We start from the raw sequence: 17,096 nt of genomic DNA, 5'->3' as shown, positions 1-17,096 counted from the left end.
TCCTCAACAAAAGAACTGAAACTGCATTTTTCTATAAACTGAAGAGAGCAAGTTTAAATTTAGTAGATTTTATGTAAATCTCTGGTACACAAACTTAGTACAAAAAAGTTTTTCCACAATAAAAATAAAGGAGTTGTACTCCACGTTTGGACAGTAAAGCGAGGCAGCACAAAATATTTACAGCCTAGTTTACTACATAAAAAAGTGCGTACCATACTGAGCCTTAGAGACTGCAGCCAGCAACAGATACCTTGACCCAGTCTCGTACAGCATTCTTTCAAAACTGGTCTTCAGGGGTACTTGTTCTCTATCAAGATACACATTTTCTTATCCATTTAAAAAAAAAAAAAAAAAAAAAAAATCACATGGCACTAATGCAAATAAGCAACAGATAAACCAGTCATGAAAATGATAAATTCTGCAACAAGCGTACCGTAAAGGTACATGCTGGAAATCACTGTTACAGTAATCAGATCCAGTGTATGGACTGACTTTCACAGCTTTGTACACCCTCCCCTGGCTGTGTTAACAGCTTCCAGGGGAAGCCATCCCATCAAAGAGTGAACATCTACGAATGCATCTTACTCTTACGCCAACAGCTTCAGTAACACTTTCCTTATCAGTTCCAGGACAGACTCCTAGGAAAGGAGAGACCCCTCCCATGACTAGGCTCTGGAATTTTCCAGCCAAACTACCTGTGAATCTTGGATCTTCCACAGACAGCCACACCAGAAGACTCTGGACACACTTTAGGACAGGAGACATAAGAGGCTACAGTTGACAATGGTCCAATACCTACCTCTACCCTAGGATGTCAAAAGAAAATACGGGATGGAGGGGAAACTATACTAAATTACCTACTACACGTTAATTAAATTATATTTATTTTAATGATTACAGCAGCAGTATTTAAAGATACTGGGAAGATTTTCAGAGCTTTATTTGGGTGGCAACAGCAGAAGTCCTTGCATAACTGTTACCAGAGATGCAGCATTTAGTCTGCCATGTTTGGAGAAGATCTGGACAGACTGAGATGCCTCCATAAAGACCTTGGTGCTCAACAACTACAATGGGTGTAGCTATTATGATGGTAGCACAGCATGCCCTTTCAAGGTGTATCAATGAAATGGATAAAGTAAAGCAATATAACGGGACAGCAATTTTGAAATGGCATGTTTGAAGACCTAACTACCTGCAAAAGGCAAAACACTACTCAGTTTTACCTCTGTGCTGCATATTAAAAATATACTGGAAACTATGGATCGCTTACAGTTCTCTTTGTGACCGCATCTAACAAAATAAGAAGTTATGTACCTACCATAACGTTCCATGTTAGTTGTCTTCTTCTCACCTTCTTTCTTGCTGGATGGGTTCGGAGCCGATCCTCGGCTCCGACTCGGCCAATACTAAAGCTCGAGAGCTAATTCCACCGGCTCGAGGCTCCCCTATATCCCACAATGCTAGGCGGTAACTATTCAGATCTCGTTTGATAGCTATACCAAGCAACCCTGCGTAAAAGGTATCGCAGACCTCAGAAAGGAGAAAAGAGGTGGAAGAACGTGTGGGAATGACAACTTCCAGAGGAAGAACACAAACTGAATTCCTGTCGGTCTGTCCAGGCTTGGGGGAAGGAGAGTGGGACACAAGAAAGAAGGCGAGAAGAAGACAACTAACATGGAACGTTATGGTAGGTACATAACTTCTTAATGTTAAGTTGTCAATCTCGCCTTCATTCTTGCTGGATGGGACAGCTTCCCTAGCACCTTATCCCAGGTGGCCTATCGGAACAGACTCTTGAGAACAGTGGAACCAAAATTGGCACGGCTTCTGGAAACCATGTCCAATTTGTAATGTGAAATGAATGTATGAGGAGAAGCCCAGGTGGCTGCTGCACAAATGGAATCTATTGGCAGCCTATCCTGAAAAGCTACGGATGTAGCTAATGCCCTAGTTGAATGAGCTCTAGGTCTTGAGGGTAGTTTTTGATGTCTGATCTCATAGATGAAGGTAATTGTAGAGGTGAGCCATCTAGAGAGGGATACTTTAGTAACAGGAAGGCCCAATTTCCCTTCCGCATATGACAGAAACAATTGATTAGGTTTCCTGAATTGTTTAGTCCTGTCTAAGTAATATCTAATTTGGCGAAGAACATCCAAAAAATGTAGCTTTTGTTCCGACCTGTTCGAATAGTTAGGGAAAAAAATGGGGAGATCAATAATTTGGTTTAGGTTTACTTGAGAGGAAACTTTAGGCAAAAAGGATGGATTAGTACGGAGGGATACCCTATCTTTGTGAAACACTAAGTAAGGAGGACGACTGCACAGAGCATGGAGTTCAGATACCCTTCTCGCTGAAGTTATAGCTACCAGAAAAAGTGTCTTCCAAGAAAGCAACTTCAGAGAACATGAAGCCGCCGGTTCGAAGGGGGGAAGGATTAAGGATGCCAGAACCAAGTTCAAACCCCATTGAGGCGGGGGATCTTTGATTGGAGGTTTGAGAAGAAATCGCCCTTAAAAGGCTTTACAGAGTTTGTGAGCCATGATGCTAGACTCTGAAACACCAACATGAAAATTAGATATGGCAGCCAACTGAACTCTAATGGTAGATGCAGATGATCCTAAATGAAAGAGTTCTGCTAGAAAGTCTAGAATAGACTGGATAGGTGCAGTAAAGGGATCTATGTTTTTTGATGTTGCCCAAAAAGAGAAGCGTTTCCATTTGCTACTATAAATCTTCCGGGTAGAAGATTTATGAGAGGCTATCAAGATATCTCGGACCGAGCGAGATATTGAGGGAAGCCTGGCTAAGGTTGGAATCGGAAAAACCACGCTGTGAGGTTTAGAGAAGGCAGAGAATGGTGCAGCTGACCCGATTGGTGGGTTATCAGATCTGGTACTGTGTCCAGATGCCAAGGCTGCTCCAAAAGGTAACTATGAAGAAACGGAAACCATATTTGTCGAGGCCAGTAAGGGGCAATGAGGATCATTGTCACTCTCAAGGTGATGGCTTTCTGAATTAGTTGAGATATCAGTGGAAAGGGGGGAAAGGCATATAGAAGTCCCCGGGTCCAATCGTGGACTAGAGCGTCTCTGGTGGGATGGCCTGGTAACGGGAAGAGAGTGAAGAAGTCGTGACACTTGCTGTTTTGGGGAGTAGCAAAAAGATCGCAGCAAGGCTGGCCCCATCTTAGGAATACTTCTTCTACAACTGATTTCTTTAGAGACCACTCGTGGGGCATGAGAATTGTCCTGCTCAATTTATCTGCAATAATGTTGGATTTCCCGGGAATGTGCGTTGCTATCAGAAAACGCTGAGAAGAGATCGCCCATTGCCAAAGTCTGAGTGCCGCTCGACAAAGGGTATGATCTGGTTCCGCCTGGTTTGTTGAAGTACCACACTACGGACATGTTGTCCGTTTGAATTGCAATAGTCCCAGTGGGATGAGAGTCGTGAAGGGCTTGCAACGCTAAAAGCACTGCTCTCATCTCTAAGACGTTTATGTGCAAGTGGCACTCGAAAGGTTGCCACGTGCCTTGGACTGTCCTGCCCTGATAATGCCCCCCCCCACCCGATCAGGGAGGCGTCTGTTGTCAACGTGGCGACTGGGGGGGGGGGGGGGATGAAGGGTCTTTCCTCAGAGAAGTTGAGGTGATGGGATCCACCAAGACAGTTGATTCTTGCATGATTGAGTTATCAAAATGGTATGGGACATCGGGAGCTGTTGAAAGGACCATTGAGTAAACAGCATCCATTGGAGGATCCTCATGTGAAAGCGAGCTAAGGGGAGAAGGGGAATAGCTGCTGCCATGAGTCCTAACACCTTCAAAACTAGTCTGGCTTTGACTTTGTTGCATTGTAAGAGAAGGGAAACTTGCTTTCGAATGTCTGACACACTCTGCTCTGTGAGTCTGGCTGAAAGATTAAGTGTATCTAAGGTGGTGCCTATAAAGGTAATAGATTGACAAGGCGACAAGGCAGATTTTTCAAAATTTATCGAAATGCCTAGAGCTTGGCAAGATTGGATGGTGAAGTCCCTGGATAGAAGAAGCTGATGTCTGGTGGTGGCGGAAAGGAGCCAGTCGTCTAAATATGGAAACACCTGGAATCCTTGACGTCTCAAGTGAGCCGCGACTACTGCCATGCATTTGGTAAACACACGGGGGGCTGTAGTGAGACCAAAGGGCAGGGCCCTGAACCGGTAGTGACTGGCTCCCAGCCTGAAGCGGAGATATCTCCTGGAGCGTCTGTTCATCTTGATGTGGTAGTATGCGTCCTGAAGATCTATCGAGCACATCCAATTGTCCTGACCCAAGAAGGGTAGAATGGACTATAGCGTGACCATTGAGTAAACAGCATCCATTGGAGGATCCTCATGTGAAAGCGAGCTAAGGGGAGAAGGGGAATAGCTGCTGCCATGAGTCCTAACACCTTCAAAACTAGTCTGGCTTTGACTTTGTTGCATTGTAAGAGAAGAGAAACTTGGTTCCGAACGTCTGACACTCCCTGCTCTGTGAGTCTGGCTGAAAGATTGAGTGTGTCTAAGGTGGCGCCTATAAAGGTAATAGATTGACAAGGCGACAAGGCAAATTTATCGAAATGCCTAGAGCTTGGCAAGATTGGATGGTGAAGTCCCTGGATAGAAGAATCTGATGTCTGGTGGTGGTGGTGGTGGTAAGGAGCCAGTCGTCTAAATATGGAAACACCTGGAATCCTTGACGTCTCAAGTGAGCCGCGACCACTGCCATGCATTTGGTAAACACACGGGGGGCTGTAGTGAGACCAAAGGGCAGGGTCCTGAACTGGTAGTGACTGGCTCCCAGCCTGAAGCGGAGATATCTCCTGGAGCGTCTGTTCATCTTGATGTGGCAGTACGCGTCCTGAAGATCTATCGAGCACATCCAATTGTCCTGACCCAAGAAGGGTAGAATGGTCTGTAGCGGGACCATCCGGAATTTTGTTTTCCTGACATACTTGTTTAAGTAGCTGAGATCCAGTATGGGTCTCCAGTCCCCTGTTTTTTTTTGGTACCAAAAAGAATTTGGAGTAGATTCCGGATCCTTGCTGGTCTGCTGGGACTGACTGGATAGCTCTTTTTGATAGCAGCTTTGAAATTTCTAATGCTGCTTGTTCCCTTAGACCGGGTGGAACGTCTGGAAGGGATCTTTTGGGTTGGGATGTGAATAAAGGGATTTTTGTAACCCTCGGATATGATCGACTGTACCCATTTGTCTTGAGTAAGGGAAAGCCAGGCTTTTGGGAACAGGGATAACCTTCCCCCGACTGCCTCCGAAAGTGGACAGACTGGCAGCTCCTCAGGGATGCTGAAAGGGTCTGTCAGAGAACATTTCTCTGCTACCCTGGTTTTGCGGACCTACTCTGCCTCTAGGGCGGCGTCTATTATTATTCCCCCCTCTGCCTCTAGAGGGGAATCGGCCTTGTGCGTCAGATGAGACTCCCTGGGATTGTTTGCAGAACCACATCTTTCCTCCCCTCTGACCTTTGGGATAGGGTCTAGAAGGGGTAGAAAAACTGACTGCTACGGCAGAGAGAGTCTTACCTTCTACCTTGCACCTGGTCAATGTATCCTTCACCTGTGGACCAAACAAGGATGATCCATCAAAGGGAGAATTGGTGAAGGACGCCTTGAAAGGGTCCGCAAAGTTTCATAGCCGCATCCAGGCGTGACGTCGTAAGGCAATACCCGTGCCTGCGGCTCTACTCGCCCCATCTGCAGCATATGAGACCAGCCGCATGGAGGAGTTAACGATGGAATTCAGGGTTGCCAAATGGGAGTTCATTGCGTCTTCGAACCCCTCAGCTTTAGGATCCTTTATCAGTTCACCCATATCCTTGAGTAAATCTCTCTGGAGACGAGTGAAGTGGCATAAGTAATTTAGCGAACGCATTGAAAAGGTCGCTGATGAGAACATCCGCTTGCCGTACCTGTCCATGGTCCTAGATTCCTTATTAGGAGGATGGACAGGAACCGAAGGATCAGCTAACTCCTTAGTGGCCACAGCCACCACCATGGCATCAACAGGGACAACTTTGGATAAAAAATCTTTATCTCTAGGGGCAGTAATAAATTTAGATGGTCTCCTCGGGGTGGGTTCCACTGAATCAGGAGCAGTCCAAGCCTTCCTTGCCACCACTTCCATAAGGGGGTCAAAGGGAGGGGGACACCCAGGAGGTAGAAGGGCGAGAGCCAAACGCCTCAAGATACACTGACTCATCCTCCAAAGGGTTGAGGGCTGGCCAGTTCCCCCTCTGTTTCAGGATCTCAAGGATGTCAGCAAAGGAGACCTCCTCAGAGGGGGATAGAGGGGAACCTTCGGATTTCTCTAAGTCAGTGTCAGAGGTGATAGACTCAGGGGAGTCAATGTGCTTCCTCTTGCACTGTCTCTTCCTTGGGGGATCTCCTACAGGGTCAGAGAGGCCTCGGAAGAGGAGGAAATTCCCAGTGGGGAAACTTGAGGAGTTGGCACTCTGCGGTCTAAGACAAGGGGGTGAGTAGAAATCACCGCAGCCACTGTAGATGGGGGGGCTGAAGGAGCCGACTGTGGGGCAGAACCTGGATCTAGCACGCTCTGCATGACCTCGAAGGCACCCCTGTCAAGCAAGGCCAGTGGCCCCCGCTCCGAAGAGACAAGGACCTCCCCCGGCACCGACAGGGACGGCTCCGAAGCCGATGGAGCCGAACTCACCAGCGCCGAAGCCCCGAGAGGGAGAGCGGGGTCGGACAAGGGTCCGAAGTCACTCGCCCCCTCGGAGCAGACGAGGGAAGTTCGGCGCCGAGATCCCTCCAAGGAGGAGATCGGAGCAGACGACTGAGCCGAAAGGGAAGGTATCGGATCCGACGCACCGACAATCATGGCTCCGACAAGCCCTGGCTCCGAACTCAAAGGAGTCGGAGGAGGTATGTATTGGGGAATGGAAATAGCCACTGACTGGTGAGTCGGGCTATGCAGCATTTGGGCCAGTGCCTCGGACTTGAGAAGTCTACTCACTACCCTTTGCAAATCGTGGTCAGATAACCTGGAAGACCGTGAGGAATGAGTTTTATGACTCCGTTCAGAAAGAAGAGGGGATCCTGGCGCCGAATGCACGGAGCCAATAGAGGGGGATCTGGACCTCTTCCTAGACTGTGGCTCCGATAAGAGTATCGGAGCCAACGGAGTTTTATCAGCCTCGGCTCCAGCCGGAGCAGAGGTAACAGTATGAGGCTTGGAGCCGATGTCGAAGCCGACAATCTTTCCAGCAGTCGACTCTGAAACCGGAGCTGACTGTTTGGATGTTTTAGAAGGCTTCCCCGACACAGACTGAGTCGGGGGGCCTTCAGGCTTTAATAAGCCCCGCAAGATTAATTTGTTCTTGCGTTCCTGCAGGACTCTAGGGCTAAAACCATGACAAACAGCACAAGAGTTCTGCAGGTGGAAAGGTCCCAGGCAATACACAAGAAGTGTGACAGTCTGTCAGAGACATTTTCTGACAGCACGAGTCACACTTCTTGAAGCCTGAGACCTTAGAGTCTTTTGACATCGTAAAAGGAGTGCCTGACAACAACACAGACACACTACAGACACACCCTCTACTGAAGAAATTATTAATTTATTAAGGCTAACACAAGCTACACAAGCTACACAAGCTACACAAGCTACACAAGCTACACACACACACACACACACACACACACACACACACACACACACACTCTCAAGCCCTTAACTAAAAAACAACTAATTTAGTCACACTAAAGGACTGGAGGAAGGGAGGGGCCGAAGGCCTATAAGATAAGGGAAGAAAAGGAAGGGAATATAGACCCGAAAAAACAGGGGTCATTATCTAAATATTTAATTAAACTAAAAAGGTTATGAGACAAAAAAAAGGGGGGGGTTAAGAAATACCTAATATGGTAAAAACTCTAACTCACCTGCCTGAGCCGGTAGAAAAGCACCTCGTCAGCTATAGCGGCAAACGAGATCTGGGTAGTTACCGCCTAGCATTGTGGGATATAGAGGAGCCTCGAGCCGGTGGAATTAACTCTCGAGCTTTAGTATTGGCCGAGTTGGAGCCGAGGATCGGCTCCGAACCCATCCAGCAAGAATGAAGGCGAGATTGACAACTTAACATTTAACTTTTTCCAGGACAAAGTTCAACTGTCACAGGTGAGTCACTACCTTCTTAGCTGTCTGAAGTGTAATATCTTTTAGGAACTGCAACAGCTTACAAGGATGTCAAACAAGGACCCACAGTTATGGCAGACTGATGATAATGGACCATCACACCAAGACACAGGCCAATCTGGTTTACATCAGCTTACTGCAGATTCACTGTCTATTCCTCCTTTGTCATGAAAGGAACATCTCTTCCACTTAGCTAGGCAGGACACCCTTGCATTAAGGCCTCCTAGCTTCCCTCACAATTTTAAGGAAGTCCTCTCAGAATCATCCAAGCAGACAACCTGTTTCCAAGCGTGGGTGTTTCAAAGCCCCCTACAGCTGCACCAACAGGTTCACATGTTGAGACAAAGTATTAGGTTTCTCACCAGCCCTTTCCATCAGGGGGGGGAGAAAGTACACCTGTGTTTATCAGTTTTCCATAAAAAGTACAGTTTTGTACCTACCATAAATGTAGATGTTCGAGTGTATATACTGCTGCAGTCATCACACTTGGGTTATCCTGCCGTCAGGCGGTCCCGCAGTCGGCCGAATCCCAAAGTCTTGGTCCGGCGTCGGTTGTCATCGCTTCTTCCCTGACGTCAGTGCGACAGGGGGATAAAAGAGGCAGCCGACGCCATTTTCTTCAGTTTTTCTTGCCCCAGATGTCAGGTGCCCCCAACTAGGAAGGCAATACAAATAACTATGCAAAAATACCTTAGTAGATAAACAATAGTACTAGCTGTTAGCAAATACACCATATAGACATGCATCCAATAGACTGATGTACATGGAGTTATAACTAACACCCTGGTATGTAGAGGGGATGGTGGGAGGGTAACCTGGACTGCAGCAGTATATACACTCGAACATCTACATTTATGGTAGGTACAAAACTGTACTATGTTCATCGTGTTATACTGCTACAGTCATCACACTTGGGTTGAATCCCAAAGCTATGGATGGGTGGCTGGTACTAAACTGGGTTAGGTGAAGCTAGGATGCCCTGCAGAACTGCAGTGGCAAAACCAGCTCTGGTTTTTGAGTATAATGGAAGGTGGTAGTGCTTGGTAAAGGTGTGCACTGAACTCCAAGTAGCTGCCTCCAGAATGTCCTTGGTTGGAACCCCCCTGAGAAAGGCTGCTGCGGTTGCTGTAGCCCTAGTAGAATGGGACCCAATATTAACAGGCTTTCCCATGGTGCGAGTAGCAAAAGCGGATACAATGTGCTATCCATTTGGAGATGGTCTGTTTTGAAATAGCCTTTCCTTGTGAACCTGTAGCATAGGATACAAAGAGTTGGTCAGTTTTTCTGAAGGTCTTTGTCTTATCCAAATAGTAACATAGCTGTCTGTGAATGTCCAAAGAGTGAAGGAGTCTTTCTCCTATATTCTGGGGGTTTGGATAAAAGATGGGTAAATGAATGGTCTGATTCAAAGCCACACTGGATACTACTTTTGGCATAAAGGTAGGTTTAGTTCGTAAAGAGACTCTGTCCTGATGGAAAATGATGAAAGGTTCCACTGCCATAAGTGCCTGTAGTTCTGAGACCCTGCGTGCTGAGGTGATAGCCAGCAACAGAGCTGTTTTCCATGACAAATATTGTATTTCTGCTGAGAAGGCTGGTTCGAAAGGAGGCAGTGTTAAATTTTCTAAAACGAAGTTGATATTCCAAGCTGGCGTTGGGGAGTTTTTGGGGGGTCTTATATTCTTAGCCCCTCTGAGAAACTGCCTTAGTAAAGGGTGTGAGAATATGGGAGGATCCGTATTATACTGAGCTGAAATGGCTGAAGCATGGATCTTAATGGATGAGAAAGAAAGGCCTTTGTGTAGCATCTCAGTTAAGTATTGCAGCATTTGAGGAATGTTTGGTATCCAAGGATTTTGGCCTTTAGCCTGGTTCCATGCACAAAATCTTTTCCATTTGTCCGAGTAAGTTTTTCTGGTGCTGGGCCTCCTGGCCTCCAAAATGACATTCAGGGCATCCTTTGAGAGAAGTGTTGATTGATAATTCAAGGTATTCTCCATGCAGCTAAATTTAAAGTCCTGAGCTGACTGTGAAAGATCTGAGAGTTTTGCTGAGTTAATAGAAGTGGGAATTGAGGTGAGATCCATGGAGGGCTGTGAGTCAAGGTCCTTAGTAATGGGTACCAGTGCTGACGTGGCCAGTCCGGAGCAATAATTATCATTTGTGGTCTTTCTGATCTGACTTTCAGTAATACCTTGGTCAAGAGAGGTAGTGGTGGGAAGGCATAGACTGTCAATGCTGTCCAACTGAATGATAGGGTGTCCACTTTCCAGGCTAGGGAATGATAAGTCCTTGTGCAAAATTTCTGTAGTTGGCAATTGTTGGGGGAGGCAAATAGATCCATGTCTGGGCGTCCCCACCTTTGAGTTATCATTGAAAATACTTGTGGGTGTAGTCTCCACTCATGAGGATCTGCCAAATTTTTGCTTAATTCGTCTGCCAATATGTTCTCCTTTCCTGGCAGGAATTGTGCTTGCAGTTGTACTTGTAAGTCAATGCTGTGTTCCATAAGGTCATTGCCTGTCTGCATAAAGGGTAGGAGTGTGTTCCTCCCTGTTTGTTTATGTACCACATAACTGTGGTGTTGTCTGTCCTTATCAGTAGTTGTCCTGGATGCAAGAGGTCCTTGAAGGCTGTCAGTGCATTTTGCACAGCTAGCATCTCCTTTTGGTTGATGTGTAGATGCATTTGTTTTGCAGACCATTTGCCCTGTATGCACTGTCCTGCCATGTGTGCTCCCCAGGCGTAGTCTGAAGAATCTGTTTTCATAGTTTGGTTTGCTGGAGGTAAGACAAAAGGAAGACCCTTGTTTATTTGACATGCTTGAGCGCACCATAGGAACTCTTTTTGAAGGCAGGGAATGAGAAGTATACTTGTTTCGAGGCTGTGCCTGTGTTGAGTCCATAAACTTTTCAGGTACCATTGTAATTTCCTCATATGCAGCTTTGCATGTGGAATTAGTTGAATGCAGGATGCCATGAACCCCAATGCCTGCAGGATTTTCCTTGCAGTGAGCTGGGTAAAAGTTGCCATCTTTCTGAAGTATTGAGTCAGTTGTTTTTGTTTGTCTGGTGTGAGATAAGCCATCTGGGCCGTTGTATTTAAGCTGGCACCCAGGAATATTCCGCCTTGTGAGGGTATCAGCTTTGACTTCTTTTAGTTTACTGTGTACCCTAGGCAATTTAGCAGCTTTGTTACAAACGCCAGATGCTGTAATAGAATGGCCTTGTTGTCCGCTTGGATCAGGCAGTCGTCCAGATATGGATAAATTTGTATTCCTCGTTGCCTGCAGTATGCAATTATGCCAGGCATTTCGTAAATACTCTGGGCGCAGTAGATAAGCCAAAGGGCAATGCAGAGAATTGATAATGCATTGTACCTGCCAAAAATCTGAGGTATCTTCTGCAATCTTGTCTGATAGGGACATGCAGGTATGCCTCTGAGGTCCAATGTTACCAGCCAAGACTCCTTACCCAGCATGGGAAGAAGCAGCTGTAGTGTGAGCATTTTGAATTTGGGTACCTCCAGGTATGTGTTTAGAATTGAGAGGTCTAAAATGGGTCGCCAGGCTTTGTCCTTTCTTGGTACTAGAAATAGTCTTGAGTAAAAACCTTGACCTTGCTCCTTTGTAGGTACCTTTTGAATTGCTTTCATATCCATGAGAGCTGAAATTTGCGTTTGTGCCTCTGCCCATAGGTTTGGAGGCAGATTTGGCATGCCTCTCATCCGTGGTAAAGTGTGAAAATGAAATCTGTAGCCTCGGGTAATAATATCCAGGACCCATTTGTCCTTTGTTATGATGCGCCAATTTTGTGGAAATAGAGCCAGTTTTCCTCCCAAAGGTGCTGCCAGGGCAATTTTGCTTAGTAGGCGAAGAGGGAAGTCATTGTGTTTGTTTCCTGAAGGGTTGAGATCTTTCGTCTCCACCTCCGAGTTGTTGTATGCCATTGTCTAGGCCTGAAAGAACCTTGTGGCTGGCCTCTGCCCCTTGGGCGTCTGTACCTACCCCTTTGGGGTCTGTCTGATGCAGGAAAGGACCAGTTTTTTGATGGCCAGTTTCTGCTGAAACGAGGAGGTTGTACCTGTAAAAAATCTAACTGTCTGCATAGATTTTGCCTTTTCTTCCATTTTCTTTAAAACTTCCTCTGCTTTAACACCAAATAACACATCTTTCTGCAATGGAGAATCCAATAACTTTGCTTTGACATGTTCTGGTAAGGCTTGCTCTTTTAGCCAAGCATGTGTACGTATTACGGATACTGTGACAGCTGCTCTACATGAGGCTTCCAATGAATTAAAACCACACTGTAAGGTATGCTTTCCCACCTGTTCTGCTGCATGCAGCAAATCCTGCATCTCTTTGATATCAGGTTGATCTGTCAGAGGGATCATTTTCTGCTTTAACTGTGTAATCAAGTACTGCTGGTATTTTAGCATGTGAAATTGGCAGTTTAAGGCCCTCATGGCCAAAGTGGCAGACGTATACACTTTCTTCCCCCATCTTTCTAATGCTCTGGAATCTCTTTCAGAAGGTAGTGGATTCTTAGCAGTAGAGGCCTTAACCCCTTTGGGACCCTGGGAAATGGATTTGGGGTCTGCAACAGGGCTTTTATATAGAAACTTATGAGAATCAGGAACTCGGTAGTATCGGTCTGGTTTAGCTGGTGCAGGAGGTAAGGAATCTGGGTTTAGACTAGATTCGGTGTAAACATCATCCAAAATGTCTAAAACTGGAGGAATTGCAAGGGGTCTATGCTGTGGAAGAAGAAGAAACTCACTGAGTCTTTTCTTAGAGTCAGAGTAATCTTGGCCTTCCCAGTGGAAGTGTTCCCTCATGGTGTATAAAGTTTCCCCAAAAGAAATGTCTTCAGGGGGGGGGGGAGACAGAGGGAATTTACTCTTCAGCATCTGAGTCTTCATAAGGAGGGAAGGAATAATCCTGGTCCTCAGAGTTAGCGGAGGAAATGGATACTTGGTCAGAGGAAGGATAATCTTCCTCCAGCCTAGGCCTTTTGTCAGGAGGGGGTTGTGAACCCCTGATAAGGGTAATTAAATCCTCAGCCATCTAAAGCATCTGTTTTTTAGGCATAGGGGCCTGTGGGGGGGGGGGGGGCTCTGTGGACCCGGTTTCCTAACTTTTAAGGGGGCTTTAAGTTTAGCATAAGACTTAATAGAGATAGTTGTCGGTTTGAAGACACCTTCAGAAACCGAAGGCCTGTCCAAAATCTCCGAATCACTGTCAGGGTTGGTGTCCGAGGGGTGAGATGGAACCAGCTCCTGAGGCCCAGCTGATTCGGTCTGGGAGGCCATCAGAATTTCTAAATCAGCGGTAGTCATGGGGCTGCGTAGGCACTTCGCTGAAAACTGGAGAACCGGCAGCAGGCCTTGCTGAGGCCTCTGTATCTGGTCTTGGCCTTGGTTGCCTGTCCTTATCCTTGCGTTTTTTAATCATTGCTGATGTTGGTTGCTCCGACGACATGCTATAGTTAAATTTTCTGCCAAAATAATGTCGGGCGAAATCTGCCTGACGTTTGATTGTACGTTTGTTGAACCTAGCACAAAACAGACAACCAGAGACGTCGTGGTCTGGGCCTAGGCAAGGAATACAATAAGAATGAAAATCCTTATGAGGTATTTGCTTCCCACAAGAAATGCAGTTATTAACTTTGTCTGACATCGGTCTGAGGCAAGAAAAGTTTCCCCAACGGGGTACTTGGCTTTAGACAAGACTTTGGGCTGAAATTCGATTCAAAAATCTCAGGAGCTAGCCGACCGATACTTGCGAAAGTACAGTTTTGTACCTACCATAAATGTAGATGTCCGATAGATATGCAACTGCAGTCATAAAGTACAGTTTTGTACCTACCATAAATGTAGATGTTCGAAGATCCACATTGCTGCAGTCCTTACACTTGGGTAGTCCGCTGTCCTCGGTCGGCCCGAATATCAAAGTATAAGGCTGACGTCGGTCAAGGCGCATTAGACTGACATCAGGACGTCGGGGTACAAATGCGCATGACCGACGTCATATCCTCAGTCTTTTCTTGCCCCAGATGTCAGAAGACCCTAACAAGAAAGGTCAAAACCCAAAGACAACAACCAAACAACCAACCACCCTAGTACTAATAAGATGTACAATATATACAATATATACAATATTTACAATCCAACCCACACAACCGCCTCTAACTACAGAGGGGAAGGAGGGAGGGTAAATTGGACTGCAGCAATGTGGATCTTCGAACATCTACATTTATGGTAGGTACAAAACTGTACTATGTTCTTCATCTCACATTGCTGCAGTCCTTACACTTGGGTAGAATCCCAAAGCAGAGGTAAGGGAGGATGGCACAACTATAAAGAAGCAGGAGCTGCCAAAATGCCCTGTAAAATAGCAGTGGCAAAACCAGCCCTAGATTTAGAGTAAAGTGGAAGGTGATAATGCTTAGAGAAAGTATGCACAGAACTCCAAGTAGCTGCCTCCAAAATATCTTTAGTTGCCACCCCCCTTAAAAAAGCTGTTGAAGTGGCAGTAGCCCTAGTGGAATGAGGCCTAATCCCAGCTGGAACCTCCTTGCCATGATGGGAATAACAGAAAGCAATGCAAAACCCAATCCACTTAGAAATAGTTTGTTTTGACACAGGCTTGCCCTGAGAACTCAAAGCAAAAGAAACAAATAACTGCTGAGACTGCCTGAACCCTTTAGTTCTGCTCAAATAATATCGCAACTGCCTGTGCATATCCAAAGTGTGCAAAATCTTTTCCCCTTTATTTTGGGGGTTTGCATAAAAGGTAGGCAAATGAATAGTTTTGTTTAAAGACACACTAGAAACCACCTTAGGCATAAAGGAAGGATTAGTACGCAAAGATACCCTATCCTTATGGAAAATTAAGAAAGGCTCAACTGCCATAAGGGCCTGTAATTCAGAAACCCTTCTTGCAGAGGTAATGGCCAACAAAAAAGCAGTCTTCCATGATAAATATTTCAACTCAGCAGTAGCTGCAGGCTCAAAAGGTTGTAGAGTGAGTTTCTCCAACACAAAATTGAGATCCCAAGCAGGAGTAGGAGCTCTCCGTGGGGGTCTTATATTCTTTGCCCCTCTAAGGAATTGCTTAAACAAAGGATGAGAAAACAATGGTGGGTCACAATCATAGTGAGCAGAAATTGCTGCAGCATGAATCTTAATAGAAGAGAAGGACAGACCTTTGTCCAATAACTCAGTAAGATATTGAAGAGCCACACTTAAATTAGGCTTAGAAACATCAAATGCTTTTGCTGCACTCCAAAATAAAAATCTCTTCCATTTATCTGCGTACACTTTCCTTGTACTAGGCCTTCTGGCTTCCAAAATAACATTCAAAACTTGCTGTGGAAGCTGAAACCCTCCAGGGTTTAAAACAGAATATGCCAGGCTGTCAGGTGAAGAGAGTGAAGTTTGACATTGAGTAAATGACTGTTCTCCTGAGACAGCAGGTGTGGAATCGAAGGTAAAGGCCATGGAGGCTCCCGTACCAGACTTCTCAGTAGTGGGTACCAATGCTGTCGAGGCCAATCTGGAGCTATTAAAATCATCTTTGGCTTGTCCTGTCTGACCTTCAGAAGTACCTTTGGGAGGAGAGGCAGAGGTGGAAAGGCATACACATGAAGATTGCTCCAATTGAATGAAAGAGCATCCACTTTCCAAGCTGTGGGATGAAAACTTTTTGTGCAAAACTTTGGCAGCTGGTAGTTTAGTGGAGAAGCGAACAGATCTATGTCTGGAGTTCCCCATGACACTGTCAATTTCTGAAATACATGAGGATCCAATTTCCACTCGTGGGGATCCATAATTTGTCTGCTCAACACATCTGCTAAGGAGTTCTGTGCTCCCGGCAGAAACCTTGCCTGAAGATTTAGCTGTAAACAGAGCAGTCTCTCACAAAATCATTGCTTGTCTGCACAGAGGATAAGAATGTATTCCCCCTTGCTTGTTGATGTACCACATGACAGTTGTGTTGTCTGTTAGAATCAACACCTGCCCTGGAAGAAGTAAATCCTTGAAAGCTATTAATGCAAATTGGACTGCTAACATCTCCTTCAGGTTGATATGTAGATGTAGAAGTCTGGCAGGCCACTTGTCTTGTATCCACTTTCCATTTAGATGAGCTCCCCAAGCTATGTCTGAGGCATCTGTCGTTAGAATCTGACTCGCCTCTGGCCGGGTCACAGACAGTCCCTTGTTTAGGTGACATTCCTGAGCCCACCACAAAAATTCCTTTTGAATGCAAGGTATTATCTGAATGACAGTGTCCATATCTTGGCAGTGCTGTGTCCATACATTTTTGAGATACCATTGTAGCTTCCTCATATGCAGTCTGGCATTGGGAAGCACCAGAATACAAGATGCCATGAACCCCAAGGCTTGAAGGACTGTCCTTGCAGTCAGCCTGGACTGATGAGACAATTGATGGAAGTAAAGAGAAAGATTCTTTTGTTTGTCCGGGGTCAAAAAGGCCATCTGGGATGCTGTATTCAGTCTCACACCCAGAAAGCACATGTCCTGAGAGGGTACTAGACTGGACTTTATTTCGTTCACAGAATACCCCAGGCATCTTAGCACTGCTATCACATAGTGTAGATGATGAAGAAGTTCTTCCTTTCCTTGAGCCAGAATCAGGCAATCGTCCAAATAAGGATAGATCTGTATTCCTCTTAGCCTGAAGAAAGCTATCACTGGAGCCAGAACCTTCGTGAACACTCTGGGCAGTAGATAAGCCAAAGGGCAATGCAGAGAACTGATAATGAGAAGTCCCAGCCCAAAGCGTAGATACTTCCTGCAACTTAGCCTGATAGGAACATGAAGGTAAGCCTCCTTGAGATCCAGAGTCACCAACCAGTGATCTTTGCCCAGCAGAGGTAAAAGCTGTTGTAA

At 45.8% G+C, this 17,096-nt stretch overlaps 1 protein-coding gene across 1 annotated transcript in view; it reads right to left on the bottom strand.

The window, feature by feature from the left end:
* Positions 1 to 17,096, bottom strand: part of LOC122787881 (RNA-binding protein FUS-like) — a 921,130-nt gene that overhangs the window by 439,953 nt on the left and 464,081 nt on the right. The gene's annotated exons all lie outside the window — the stretch shown is intronic.

The sequence above is a fragment of the Protopterus annectens genome, chromosome 13.part0, assembly GCF_019279795.1.
Source record: "Protopterus annectens isolate FY-2018-M chromosome 13.part0, PAN1.0, whole genome shotgun sequence".
Taxonomy (NCBI): domain Eukaryota; kingdom Metazoa; phylum Chordata; order Ceratodontiformes; family Protopteridae; genus Protopterus; species Protopterus annectens.
The sequence above is the reverse complement of the archived record's forward strand: the minus strand, read 5'-3'. Positions and strand labels throughout refer to the sequence as shown.